The sequence below is a fragment of the Thermobia domestica genome, chromosome 11 (assembly GCF_964235325.1).
Source record: "Thermobia domestica chromosome 11, izTheDome1.hap1.1, whole genome shotgun sequence".
In the NCBI taxonomy this organism is placed as follows: Eukaryota; Metazoa; Arthropoda; class Insecta; order Zygentoma; family Lepismatidae; genus Thermobia; species Thermobia domestica.
Window position 1 is genome coordinate 34,806,598 of NC_137464.1, and position 13,700 is coordinate 34,820,297.

Below are 13,700 nucleotides of genomic sequence, written 5' to 3' on the forward strand. Positions count from 1 at the left end.
AGTCTTGCAAGATGAATTTCGTCCGTAGCCGTTCGCCATATGCCCTCCACCGTGCATTTTAACTGTTGATTGTCGTCCCACCTGAAATGCTGCAACCTATGTCGCCACTGGTCGATACGGTAGAGCAGCTTCACCACAAGCCTCTACTAATCCTCTTTGAATCATCCTAGCACCGTGCACATACACCGTAATATGGGACCGCAGCAGCGTTGAACTGACTCGTACACATTCATGGAACACATTGCGTTCGTCATTTGTCTCCTGCCCACACGACACTCCAATCGTAGCAGTGTTGCCAGTTCGAGTTAAATGACCCTCGTAATATTATGTTCCTCACGTGTCATTTCTTTCTCTTTCTAATCTTACATCGTCTTTGTGTTGTTTTAACCGTTCTTTACAAGGTTCCTACTGATCAGGGAAGTCAGAAAAAATGGTGCATGTCAGGGAAATTCATGGAAAAAGACTGGAAATTAGGGAAAGTCAGAGAAATTTTATAAAATATATTTTTTCTAACATTAATTCTACACCAATTTCAGCTTAGCCAACCATTAATGATCATAGTATGGAACATTACTCAGATTTCTATGGGAGCCGCGGTGGCTCAGTGGTAGAGCGTTCACCTCTGATGCTTGGGGTCACGGGTTCGATCTCAGCCCCCGCCACGTGAACTTTGTGGTGGACAAACACCGTGTGCGTGGGTTTTCTCGGGGTTCTCCCGTTTCCTCCCACTTTATTCATTCCACCATTTCATTCGTTACTCATCACCGTCTCCTTTAGCCTAACCGTGGGACGTAAAACTCAAAGATTTCATTTCATTTTCAGATTTTTATGGGTGATAAGTCGAATGTACGCATGAGCAATTGATTATTATTTATCTCTCTAGAATAAATGTTCTAATGTATAAATATTCACCGTTATTTATGCCTTATTTATACGTCAACGTCATCCGACACCTGTCATGAAAGTCACGGAATTTCCTGCCAAAGGTCATGGAAGGTCAAGGAGAAGTCAGGGAAATAGATTTCTCCATATCAGAAGGAACCCTGCTTTAGTTTTTTCCCTGTTTTACCAATATAACAACTATTACAATCCCTACATCTTATCTTGTAAACCACTCCTCTTCTTTCCATCAGCTTTTCTCGTCTTTTCTTCTTCCCTTCTTTCCTCTTCTTCCTATGCGTAACACATCCAATAGTCTCTTAGTCCCTTTCCTGTAAGTTGAAACGTTCCATATTCTCTGTAGTATTCTCTTTATTATCTCCGTGTCTTCCCCCATTTTTTCTATTCTCCATAATGGCTTCTTTCCTTTCTTTCTATCTTTTTCTTTCTTATCTTCCTCCTTCTTACTATTCTGGTCCTTTCTTCTTATCTTTTCTATCCTTAGCTTTCCTTTATCATATCCGTTGGTCTCCAATTGCTTGTGAAATTTTGCTATATCTTCTGCTTTCCTTCTGTCACTACTAATCTACATGATCCTCTCCTCCATATTTTGTATGAAGTTTCTCTTTGTTGATCGATCAACATCGCTCCTTTTATAACAGAAGTTCCCTGATGCACTCTTTTCCTGGAACCATTTTGTGACCAACTCGTTTCTCCGCCTGCTTATTTTCGGATCTGAAATACAATGTCCCTTTCTCTTCTACTTCCAATCCGAGTTCTATGCCCTTTTCCTGATCTATTTCCTTCACAAATTTGTTAAGTTGCCTATGAGTACCCTTCCGTATCCCGAAACAATCATCGACATACCTGCTGAAAAACTTAAGCTTGTCTCCTCTTTTCCTTTTGACTTCTTTCTGTCATCGGTTCATAAATATCTCTGCCAATACAAGACTCATTCTTGATCCTATGCTCAAACCCTCCTTGATCCTTATTAACTTTACTTCTATAATGCAGGAACTGTTTCTCCATATGAACTTCAAGGCTTCTTTGAGTTTTTCTGCACCCGAAACATGTTTCTTTTGTTCAATATGCATTCCCTCTTCAAGCTCGAGAAGATTACCTTCACATCAATGCTAAATAACAACGTCCTACCCTTTATACATCCCATGTTATCCAGTCTGTCCTTAAACTTTTCAGAATTTTTAACACTATAACTCTCCTGGTCTCTCCTTAACACTTCAGCTATTCTCTTGACCTTTCCCTCAAAGGTTCACATATTCCCTCGGCAATCAAGCACCAGGCTCAGTTTTATCACTTCGTTATGTATCGTAGGAAATCCTTTCATTACTGGAATTCTTCCTCATTTAAACCTATTTGGTAACTTTTTCTCTTTAAAGAGCAAATCACCTTTTCTTTTATTTCTCCCTTTAAATCCCCCCCCCCCCCGCCTATTACATCACTTCATATGTCCCAACAGACAGATTCTCTAATTTTGTTTTGTACCATTGCTTTTCCATCACTGCCACTGCACCGCCTTTCTCTGCTTGTTACACTATTACATCCTTTCTCTTACTCAATTTTTTAGATGTCGCCTTCTCTTCATTCGTAAAGTTCCCCTCTTCCATTTTCATGTTCTTCTTAAACATCACCACAGCCTCTCTCCTCATTTTGTATCTCTTCTCTTTATCCCCAATCTGGCTAATGACCTGCTCAACAGAATACATCACTTTTTCCACTTTCAATCTGTCCTCTTTGATTTGAATTTATGTCCTAAGCTTAGTAAATTCTTTTCTTCCTCTGACACTGATACATTACCATTTACTATTACTTTTTTGTCCAGATCCTGTTCAACCTCCTTGCGTCACCCTATGGACCTTCCTTTTCTTCCAGGTCCATAGCGTATTTAAGATTGAAGAGGAAAGATGACAGCTTATTGCCCAGACTTTAAACAACTGAATGCTATATACAATAAAACCATTGACACGCAACCAGTTATCAGCCGCCTCTTGCCATCAACCAAGTGAAGGAAACGTTCTAAGGTGAACCAGAGGAAGGATCTGAAATGTCTACTAGCTTTTAGTTATCATAGAGGTAAGTAGATTCATGATTAATCTTTATCTTTCATATTTGTACTATTGTAAATCTGAAAGAAAGTAGTATTCCTGTAAAACTAAAAGAAAGCACTTACATGCTTTTATTTGTTAAGAAAATTAAAGATGAAGTGATACGATATAGTTTTAGTCTGTCTCAAACATAAGTTTTGTAAATTATATACATTATTCGTATACGTATGTACCAAAAAATGATGAAAATATTATTAGACACCACTAAAAAAATACACTACAAGCAGCATTACACTCAATAGAATTTCGTAATTAGACGAAGTCCATTGGAAAACGGTCAGAATCTGTTTTCCTTCAATATGTAACGTCACTTCTGAGAACTAAACATGATGGTTACTTCTGACGTGACACAATCCTATTTTTTCCCCTCCCTACCAAGTTTTTTAATCAATTAATTATCTCTATTACTTTCGAAGATACGGTTTCTGCGTATCTGTAATACATTGTTACTTTGATCGATATTTCATGAAGGAAAGGGATTCAATCTATTCACATTTTTTTTTTTAATGACCCAATTTTTCATTTCCCAAAATATTATCATTTCCTCTCTGGATACCCAGTATATGTATAAGGGATGAGAAATTCTAAGTCAGGAAGAAAAATGTTAATTTTGAGCTAAGACGACTGTTAACAACTATTTAGTGTAGTAGCAATAAACATTAAATGTTTGTTATCGTAATAAATGTTGCATCTGAATAATTCTTATTTAAGATCTTAGGGAGCTAAACATATCAACGTAATATTAAACTACGAGGGATGAACAGAATAAAAATATAAAAAGATAAATCTCGTAATTCTTACTATATATATAAACATTTCTACACTAAGAATTTTGAATTTTGAATTTGCCTGCTTTTCTTTCAGTTTTGCGAGGTAGTATTTTCGTATTCTATGGAAAGAAGTGTTCCACTCTTTCCGAATTGTTTAACTTTATTCTTTAAGAATTCGTTGTATATCAGTCTGTGATCCACCTCTAATTGAAAGACTAGTTTTAATTTTTTTCTTTTTTTCTTTTCCTTTTTTTCTTTTTTTTATAGGAATTATTTATTCCTCTTTAAGACACTGATCTTGGATTTTTAGATAAAACTTGAATGAAGACTATGGATGTATACACCAAAACTCTCGAAAATCTAACACAATGCAGCATATATATACGGACATATAGAAAGAGGAAAATGGCACCACAAAATAAATGAAAACGGTTAGTCTTTACATTCTTTGTTTCAATATTACTTATGCATAGCGAGTATATTTACTATTTTCTCTTTGTGTTTTCGTTTTTTTGCTCGTCCTTGCTTGACTCTTTCTTGGTACTTTTAGCTTTCGAAGATGCTGTAAAATTAAGTTGCATGAAAATTTCAGTGTAACATCAAATATCTTTTATTTTCATCGATTCGAAGGGATAATTCAGATAAAACTGATCTCAGTGCTTTAACTAGCACAACACATGCTATCATTTGCCTGTCTTGAATGTTTTCGGCTAAGTAAAGGAATACAGATTTTTATATAGGAACGCACATTGACATAGAATTATATTGTGTTCTTCTTTCCTTTTGTTCCAAGGGCACGGATGATGAGGATGGAGAACATTCGAATTTTCTCATTTGTATATTGGTGTTCCCTTGTAGAGAAATTATAATTACTTTACAGTTAGTCAGCTAATGTATGAATATATTTTTGTCACTAACTTCGCTTAAATTCCGAAATCCTTTAATATCGGCTAAACTATTCATTGAAATTTAATCCAGAATTCCGGGTGAACTGTAAAATAAATTATTTTTCAGCTTTTGCATTAAAATTTCTTTATTTCAGTCTTATGTACACTGCCTCTAGAAGTGTTTTTTTTTTTTTTTATTTTTTTAAAGCTTGATCGTTCTATTATTTCAGAACGTAATAGCAAATGAAAAACTTTCGAAATTAGAAGCTGTGCAAATTGGAACGACGTATGCACAGTATAATGTTCTGCAACGACCAACAAACCGAGAGAGGGATATTATGGAAGGACACACATAGGTATGTTAGTTCTTAAGCCGTATTATTCAAATGAATAAATAATCGTAAATATATGTATACAGGGTGTGAAGGTGATTCCTGACACCAAGATAAGACAAAAAGTATAGACCAATCTGGTGCACAATTGCTTTCGTTCGGAGTTATAGGCTGCCGAAAATATGAAAAATTAACTTTAATGGTCCATAGCTCCAAAACTTTGCGACCTACCGTAGTCAGGTCAAGACTTCACTTAGGAACTAGCATGTGCCCTATTCAAATATCCATGTTTCAGAATCCTGCGGTACCTCCGCAACAATTTTTATAGAGATAGTTGGTGAATACTTCAAATTATATGCCCGTAGCCTAACTCCCTCTATGAAAATTGTCGCTTGAGTTCCGCAGGATTCTGAAACATGGATTTTTGGGTAGAGCATATAATAGTTCCTAAGTGAAGTCTTGACCCGAGTACCGTACGGTAGGTTCCATAGTTTTGGAACTATGGACCATTAAAGTTCATTTTTTCATGTTTTCGGTAGCCTATAACTCCGAAAGGAAGCATTTGTGCACCCAGGTTGGTCTATACTTTTTGTCTTATCTTGGTATCAGGAATCCTCTCCCAAACGTTGTCGGTGTTGTTTCGAAACACACTGTATAGTAGTGTTGAATATCAAAATTTTGTTTACTTTTGTGCTTCTTGTATTGAACCGCATTAAATTTGTACAAGGGAATACTATTTGCGTTTCTTATATATATATATATATATATATATATATATATATATATATATATATATATATATGTGTGTGTGTGTGTGTGTGTGTGTGTTTAATTCGTGTGCAGAAGTGGGTAATGCTGATGCTGTATGAATATGTTTAAATGATTATTTGAGGGTTGTATAATTATATAATGGTAGGTTAAGTGATGTGCCATACGCATACATTTTACTGATATGTTTGATAAATACCAATAATTATCAACTGCATTATGAGTTATTAGGAATATGCTATGCTATTTTATACAGTAACAGAAACAGGATTACGTATAACCCGGTATAAGGAGTTATAAACTTTCAAAACTTACGTAAATAAACAGTACACTTAGGCCAATATTTACAATGTAAACAAGTCCAATTTATGTTCCTATAATTTCACTTGTGTGTTAAAATGGTAAAAATTTGATGTCATAATGTGCTTGACAAAAATTTTAATATACCTAATACTTTTAGTGAAGAAAGGTATTTATAATTTGTAATATTATGTAAACGAAATCAAGATTGAAACTTACTTGTTGTGCAGTGAAATAGAAGTAGCTCTGATCTCCACATTCGGATCACGTGACTTGCGAAATAATTAAAAATTTAGCAAAATTAGGCTAGTAAATTTGAAATAGAGGTGAATTTAGCTTTCTTTAATGAGAAGAGAAAATGTAAATATTATAATAACAATAAATTATGTTAGGAAATTATTATTATATGTATGTTGTTCGCCTCATTAGATGGAATAAGTGTAGTTGGAAGAAGATTGTGTAAGTGTATAGTCCAACGTGCAATTAAAGGCTCGGAAATTTAAATATACAAATAGCGTGTTCATGGCTGTAGAACTTTTCTTTCAATGTATACGATACGGTTTATTGACTACTGTAGCGGACGAGGTTTCATTTCAAAGTTGCAGCTGATTGTTTGCCTGACTTGACTGTTTGTATATATCCGTAGCACGCTTTTCAAGTGATTTGGTGTGTTGCCGTACCTCTGTTCCGCTTGTATAGTTAAAGCCCAGCAGAAATAAGAAAAACTTTCCTTCCTATTTTCAGTTAACAACAACAATAATAATAACAAATAAAGATGTCAATTATCAACAGGAAAACTACGAAAAGCATAAAAAATAAGGGAAGAAGCCTAGTTGGAAATTTCAGGTAGCTCTAAAATAACGAATTACCTAAGGAAATAAGTTAAAAAAAAAAAAAAAAAAATCATACGCTATACGCAATAAACATGAGCTTATTACATTTGACAATTTCATGCACAGATAACACAGAGCGACTCCTATCTCCTTTACTGCATTTTTTAAACGGATTTCACTATTTCTGAATTCAGTTGGCTTCCTAATTTACTTATGATTCTAGATCGACACCAAAAATTAAATGTCATAATTAGGAACTGAACCCACTCTCGCGCGTCGAAAGAACCTGCTAGGTTTAGAAAACGATTGGTTGGAAGATACTGGAAATTAATAAATAGAAAAATAGAAACTAATACTCTATTTGAAAATAAAAAAGACAGTAATTACCTTTTACTCCGATTCTAAGTTAGAATTTGTTTGTTCACTTTCTGACGTGGAGTCTTCAATTTCCACTATGGAAGGTGTAGTGTCCACGTGATGAAAAACATGCTGTAGGTCCCGATAACTGTTTTCGTTTTTTTTTTTTTTTTCCTGCAAGTTTTATGTAGTTAATCCATTTTTCACTATCAACACTATCGCACACAAATAGCAGTATTTCCAGTAGTTCGTTGACAGCTCGTCCTTTGAGATTTTGTGGCGCGACTTTTCGTTTAATTTCCGACAACACCATCTCGATAGGATTCAAGATGCAATGATGCGGAGAGAGTCAATACTATGTGCCCGTGGGTTGCAGCCATTTGGTCAACAACGAAGCGCTTTTCATACTTTCCCTTTTGTTTAATTATTTGAAGAACTGGTTTGACTGGCACGGAAGTAGGGACTTAAATATTCTGAGATAATCTTATAATTAATAATGAATGCTTTGTTCCAGGAAGAGCTAGGCTTGGGATCAATAATTCGTGAGTGGTACGAAGCATTGTCAATGACTATCACACTTGATTCCTCCAAATGCATCAAAACAGAATTTAAAAACCAGTTTTCAAAAATATCTGAAGTCATTGTTCCATGAAAGTTTGCAGGGGCATCGGCCATTTTTTGTGGGTCACGAAAAGTGCGTCTTGAAGAAAACCAGACCGTCCCCCACAATGCAAAATGAAAATTCGTTCTCTTTTTCTATCGGAAGTTGCAGTTGTACAATTTTCAGTGTCGTCAGACTAATTCTTCATTTTACAGGTGTTAGTGTCATACCAAGTCTCGTCTCGATACAAATCACAATAGCCTTCCCGTCTCAGTTGTTGGATCATCTCTAGATATCGGTACTGCCACGCGATAACTTCCTGTGATCAGCACTGGCAAGTTTGCTTTCAATAGTCTTGTACTTGAAACCGATGCTATGCAGAAGTCTGCTTAGTGTTCTGCTGCTATATCAAAACTCGTAGTCCGTTCCGACTGTCTTTTGCTTCATAGTATGGGTCAGGTTTTCTCTTGTGGGGGTTTCTCCGTTCTTATAAAACTCATATATCGTACGACGCAAGTCCCTGCAAAAGTCGTCGATTTTATCAAAGGGAAATTTTGTTCTAGCTACATGTTTCTTTGTGGGAGTTTCATACTGCTCTAAGTCCAAATGAGAAAATCTATTCACTGTATTCACTGACACCTGTTGCCTTATTAACTAATTTGTGGATGTTCTTATGATATTAAATACCGTTGTTACTTTGCACGATATCGCGAATAAAACGTCTTAATATTCTGCACAATTTGAATGGTTTGCTTCCGTAACTTTCCTCCCTTCCCGATAACACATCTCATTTTCTTCGGCGTTCTGTTTGCAGTAGGCACCTCATCAGGCATCACTTCACGTCCCGAAGATTCACCGATCAGCCATGGCCTGAATATGTTCGCCATTATATAACGAAATAAATGAGAAGAAACACAAAATTTAAAAAAAATGAATATGGAATAAGGTAAAGAAGCAAGGCTGGAATAGGCACAAAACAAATCACTCGCAAAATATATAGACGCTGTTACTCAATATATTTTCTCAAGCAAATTGACCAAATATTAAAAGAAAGAAAGAAAGAAAAAGAAAATAGAAGGAAAGGAATTGAGGCAACATTGGTTTTTAGCCAGAAGGAATAACTTATCTCTAACACGTGTCGCGAAGATCAGTTGAAGAAGGTTTAGAGGGGTGAAACAGGGTTTCTAGAATTCCGGAAAAAAAGCTCTCTGATTCTGTCCCGAAGTATAGTTTAGTTTTGTAATCACACACAGTCTATTTTCATTGTATGATTTTCGATGACGTGGAGCTTCTCCATCGTGTGTGTGTGTGTGTGTTTTTTTTTTCGAAATGATTTTCTACTTGTGGTCATTTTTCGAAAATCATGAGGCCGAGTCTAAAACAAGATTAAGTTAACAATATATTTTTCTGGCTACTCCACTACAGTGAGGATTAGTATTGTGCAGTGGAAAAAGTATCCATTTCGTTCTCCTGTGAATAATTTTATGCCCTTGAGGAAATCCAATTCTTTTAGGGAAAGAATTACTACAATATTCTTCTTTCAGGGAAAGTCCACGAAATTCACGTTCGGGCAATCACTATTTTGGAGAATAACCACTAAGCCTCTATTTTATTTTTCTTAGCTTAGTTTGGAAATATGAATATTTTAGGCTTTAAATTTGATTTAATTTGATAATAATTTTATTTACATATAGGCTACGTAGGTAGTGTGGTCCTAGATGTAGAACATTTTTTTTTTAGTTTAAATGAAATGAAATCTTTCAGTTTTACGTCCCACGTTTATGCCGGCTAGGCTAAAGGAGACGATGATGATGAGAAATGAATGAAAATAGTGGAATAAAGAAAGTGGAAGGAAACGGGAAAACCCCGAGAAAACTCACTCACACAATGTTTATCCACCACAAAACTCACTTGGTGCGAGCTGGGATCGAACCAGGGAACTCTGGCAACAGAGGTGAATGCTCTACCACTGAGCCACAGCGGCTTTTTTAAAACTTTAAAGACACAGTCGACAGTCTTATAATGTATTCTTATACTTGGACTTTGTTTTTGTTTAGTAATTTAAATATCACAAATTACTTACAATGAGCTCATAATTACATATTCTTTCTTCGATTTAAATAACAGTCTTTACACTTTTGTAATGGGGAAGACTTTTTCTCATAACACGCAACTGATTTATATTTACCTGATGTAACTGTTTAAGATTATCCACAGATCGTTTTTCAATTATTTGTGTGAATAATTATTAGATTGAATTGTCAAATTATTTTTATGAATGTTTGCAACGTATGGAATGATGTAGTGGATTATACAGAACCTTGAAAGCTCAATTTTGGTGGCTGGCAATCGTAAGAATTTTTTAAACCACACAATCCTTTTATGTTACAAAGGAAGTACCGAAATTATATCGAAAAATAAAATCATTATTGGTTTCCTCTCTTCTCTGGTTATTTTGAATATAGTTAATAAGGGATAATAATTAATCAAAAGTTATTATCTATATATATATATATATATATATATTTGCGTGTAACAGTAAGTGGAATATTTTGTTCCATAATTAGCCTAATCTTCCATGAAAATTGCTACAATCAAACTACAAAATAGTTTATACTTTGGTGGAGAAAAATCTCTTTCTGAGTATAAATTCCCGTTAACTAGTTTTCGGCCAAACAGAAATTCCTGATTTGTCGAACATGGTCGCTTGCCCAGGTGTGCGATAGTTTGGTAACCAAAGACTTATCCCTTTTGTTTTGTCTTCCTCCACTTACTGTGTCCATTTTCATGTGATGATATATTTCAATTTGATGTTCACATGTTCGATTGACACATCCACTTTGTACATCAGCTTTTTTTTCCTAGCTACTCATTGTCTTCCTGTCTAATAAAGTAATTACCAAAAGCATTATAGTATACTTCCTTTGAGTGTGTATATGCATGTGAGAGAGAGAATGAGATTATGATTTCACTATTTAATTGTAAGAAATTCATTTAATATATATATTTATATATTTCAGGCAATATTTTTAGTTCGTCTGTTTGTCTTTCTAGGACTTCATAGTGTTTCCATCTTATACGCTGACCATTGATTGTGTGTTGCTGTGGACAAGAATTATTGAAGTTATTTGTCTGCAGGATGCTTCGCAAAGTTCACTCACCAGAACAAATTGTATCAGTCTCCCTAAGAGTTCAGCACGAGGTTAGAACCATTTTCAATTTAATATCGTGACGAGTACGACATGTAGTAGTACATAATTCTAAATACAAGTAATGTGCATAGCAAAAGTAATCATTTGTGGTAATATAATATTCATATTGACAGCTACCTTGATTCCAGCTGTCCAAGTTTTAAGTAGTTTTGGTAATGGTTTAAAGAATGAACTTCTGCGCGTTCCCGCGTAATAAATTCAGAGTTAATGATTGTAAACCGTAAATAAAACCAGAAAATTTCATCTTTCTTACACAATTGCATTATGACGATGCTTCGAACTTGTAGGTAATGCATGACTATTTACATACGAATCATTCAACCACCAAATACCAGAGAAATGGCTAGCTTCTGTATTCCTTAAATAACTTTTAAAAAAATCACATTAGTTCTTGCGCGCATTTCTATCACTATAGGAGAAAATTACAGTTTCATATGAAAAACTAATTGAATTTTTCGTATTTCATATATATATGAATAAAGCAAAGATATGAATTGAGCAAAAACCGTATGCCGTTTCGTTCTCGTACATCGATTAGCCTATATTTTTTCGTTTATATTTAATTTGTTACTTAATCGTCGATGATTGTAATTGTTCTATACTTTTGTTTACAGGGCGTGAATGATGCACCGTTTGCAGACCTGGTTCCGGATATTGAAATACTATTCCGCTTCCTTCGGCACCTCCAGATTATCATGCATTGCTTCGACTTCCAGGATGAGAAAATACTTTCCCAGGCTATGACAAAATGCTTTTTCAGTGTGTTTAATGCATTAATATGAGGGATTACCGATAATGGACAAAGAGGTATGTTAGTTTCATTGTTCGTGGCTTTCGTAATATTTTTAGTGTTGTTCTCCAGTATTAGTACTGGTGAAAAGCAAGGAAAACTTAATTTTCATCAATTAATTTATTTTTTGTTGTTAATACTCATTCGTATATTCAGTCTTTATAAGTAATTATTATCCGCTAGATATTTCAAGGAAACTACATTCCTCATCTTTAGGCAGTGACGATTATTAAAGTTATATTATAACGCTTTTTTTTTAAGAATTTATATTTATTTTGGTATCAGCCATGCTTATAGTTAGTTGAAAGTCGTAAGGAAGCAGATGAGAATCAAAAATTCCTGGCTGGAAACAAAGTGAGTTATACGTGATATTAAGAAGACGAGGTAACGAATTGAGTTAGATTCGTAAATCGTCGCTCGCCGAGAGGCTATATAAACACAAACTTTGGCTGCTTACCCCATTCTGATCATCTCATCTGAGACTGATCCCGCCTAAAGCCTAACCGTGAACCACATTATGAAAACTGGCTCTTCCAAAGACATTGCACCTCCACCGGAAAATGTCAGAAAACTAGGTATAGAACTTATATTTATTATCAGTTTAACTTTCTGATACCACGTCACGAAAAAACATTTTTCGAATCATTCTAATAGTTGTGACTTTTCTAACGTGATTTTCATTCTTATATATACCCACTGTTAAGCCTTTTATGTTACTGTCTGTTGAATATAAGTGAATAGCTGGCGTTCAATTGTTATTCGTACTTTTCTTAATTAGTTCATAAAGTTCTATATCCATTTAGTTAGTTTTCACAACATTATATATATAGTTTTGATCAGCGAGTTGTTTAAATCAGATTTAAGTCTACTAAAGGCGAAGCTTGTATATTAGGAAATATTACAATTAGCCAAACTTCTTTCCCGATAACCAACAAACATCAATATTTTGCAGTGCTCAGATTCCCCATCGACTTTTCTTGGGACTCATAACCTATCACAACAGTACATATGACTGCATTCTAAGCGTATCTATCGTCAGATTTCTTATCCTAGACTCTTCCATTACCTTCAAAAATAATTGAGAAATTTACATTATCATCTTATTTGCCAATTGCCTTCCTCGTATTAACTGTTGATACTCTGCTTCATTACATTTCTTTGTCGTTGTTTTTTCTTAATCTTTTCCAGTTTCTTTACTTTTTAATATTATTTTTTTCTATATATGTTATTTTACATTATCTACTATTTTCATTATTTTATATTAGTATTGTTTGTATTTTTGTTAATTAATTCATAACTTTCCGTCTCCTTTGCCCTAACCGGCATAATCGTGGGACGTAAAACTTAGATTTCATTTAATTTTTTGTATACTTTTCGTTCGTTTTCGCTTCATGATATATATATTGATGTATCATTCCTTCACTTTTTCGAAGTCTTACTGACTGAATTAACCCATTTATTTTGTCTTTCTCCTCTTACTGGATCTACTTGCACGTGATGCTAGATTCCAATTTAATGTTCACCTCCTCGTTTCATACATCTACTTTCTTAATCAGCTTTTCTTTTCTTTTACATATTGTCTTCCATTCTAATGAAGTACTTAGCGAAACCGTGATAGTATACTTCTGTGTTTTTGTGTGTGTGAGAGATTATGATTTCACTATTTAATTGTAAGCAAATCCTTTAATATGTATATAGAATCTGTTTTGATGTAAAATTTATAATTCATAACTCAAGCCTATATTCATCGATATATTTCAGGCAATATTTTAAGTTCGTCTATTTCTCTTTAAAGGACCTTGGTTTGGTTTTGGTTTGTACAGCACTGACCGCTGATGACTGTGTGTT

The 13,700-nt window shown here is 34.5% G+C and overlaps 1 long non-coding RNA gene across 1 annotated transcript; it reads left to right on the top strand.

Annotated features, from left to right (window-relative positions):
• Positions 1-2,611: 2,611 nt before the first annotated feature.
• On the top strand, positions 2,612-11,864 carry LOC145663548 (uncharacterized). Its single transcript, XR_014127179.1, has 5 exons — positions 2,612-2,970; positions 4,040-4,203; positions 4,890-5,015; positions 10,905-11,052; positions 11,677-11,864. It is a non-coding gene; the product is annotated as an uncharacterized LOC145663548 (long non-coding RNA).
• Positions 11,865-13,700: the final 1,836 nt, after the last annotated feature.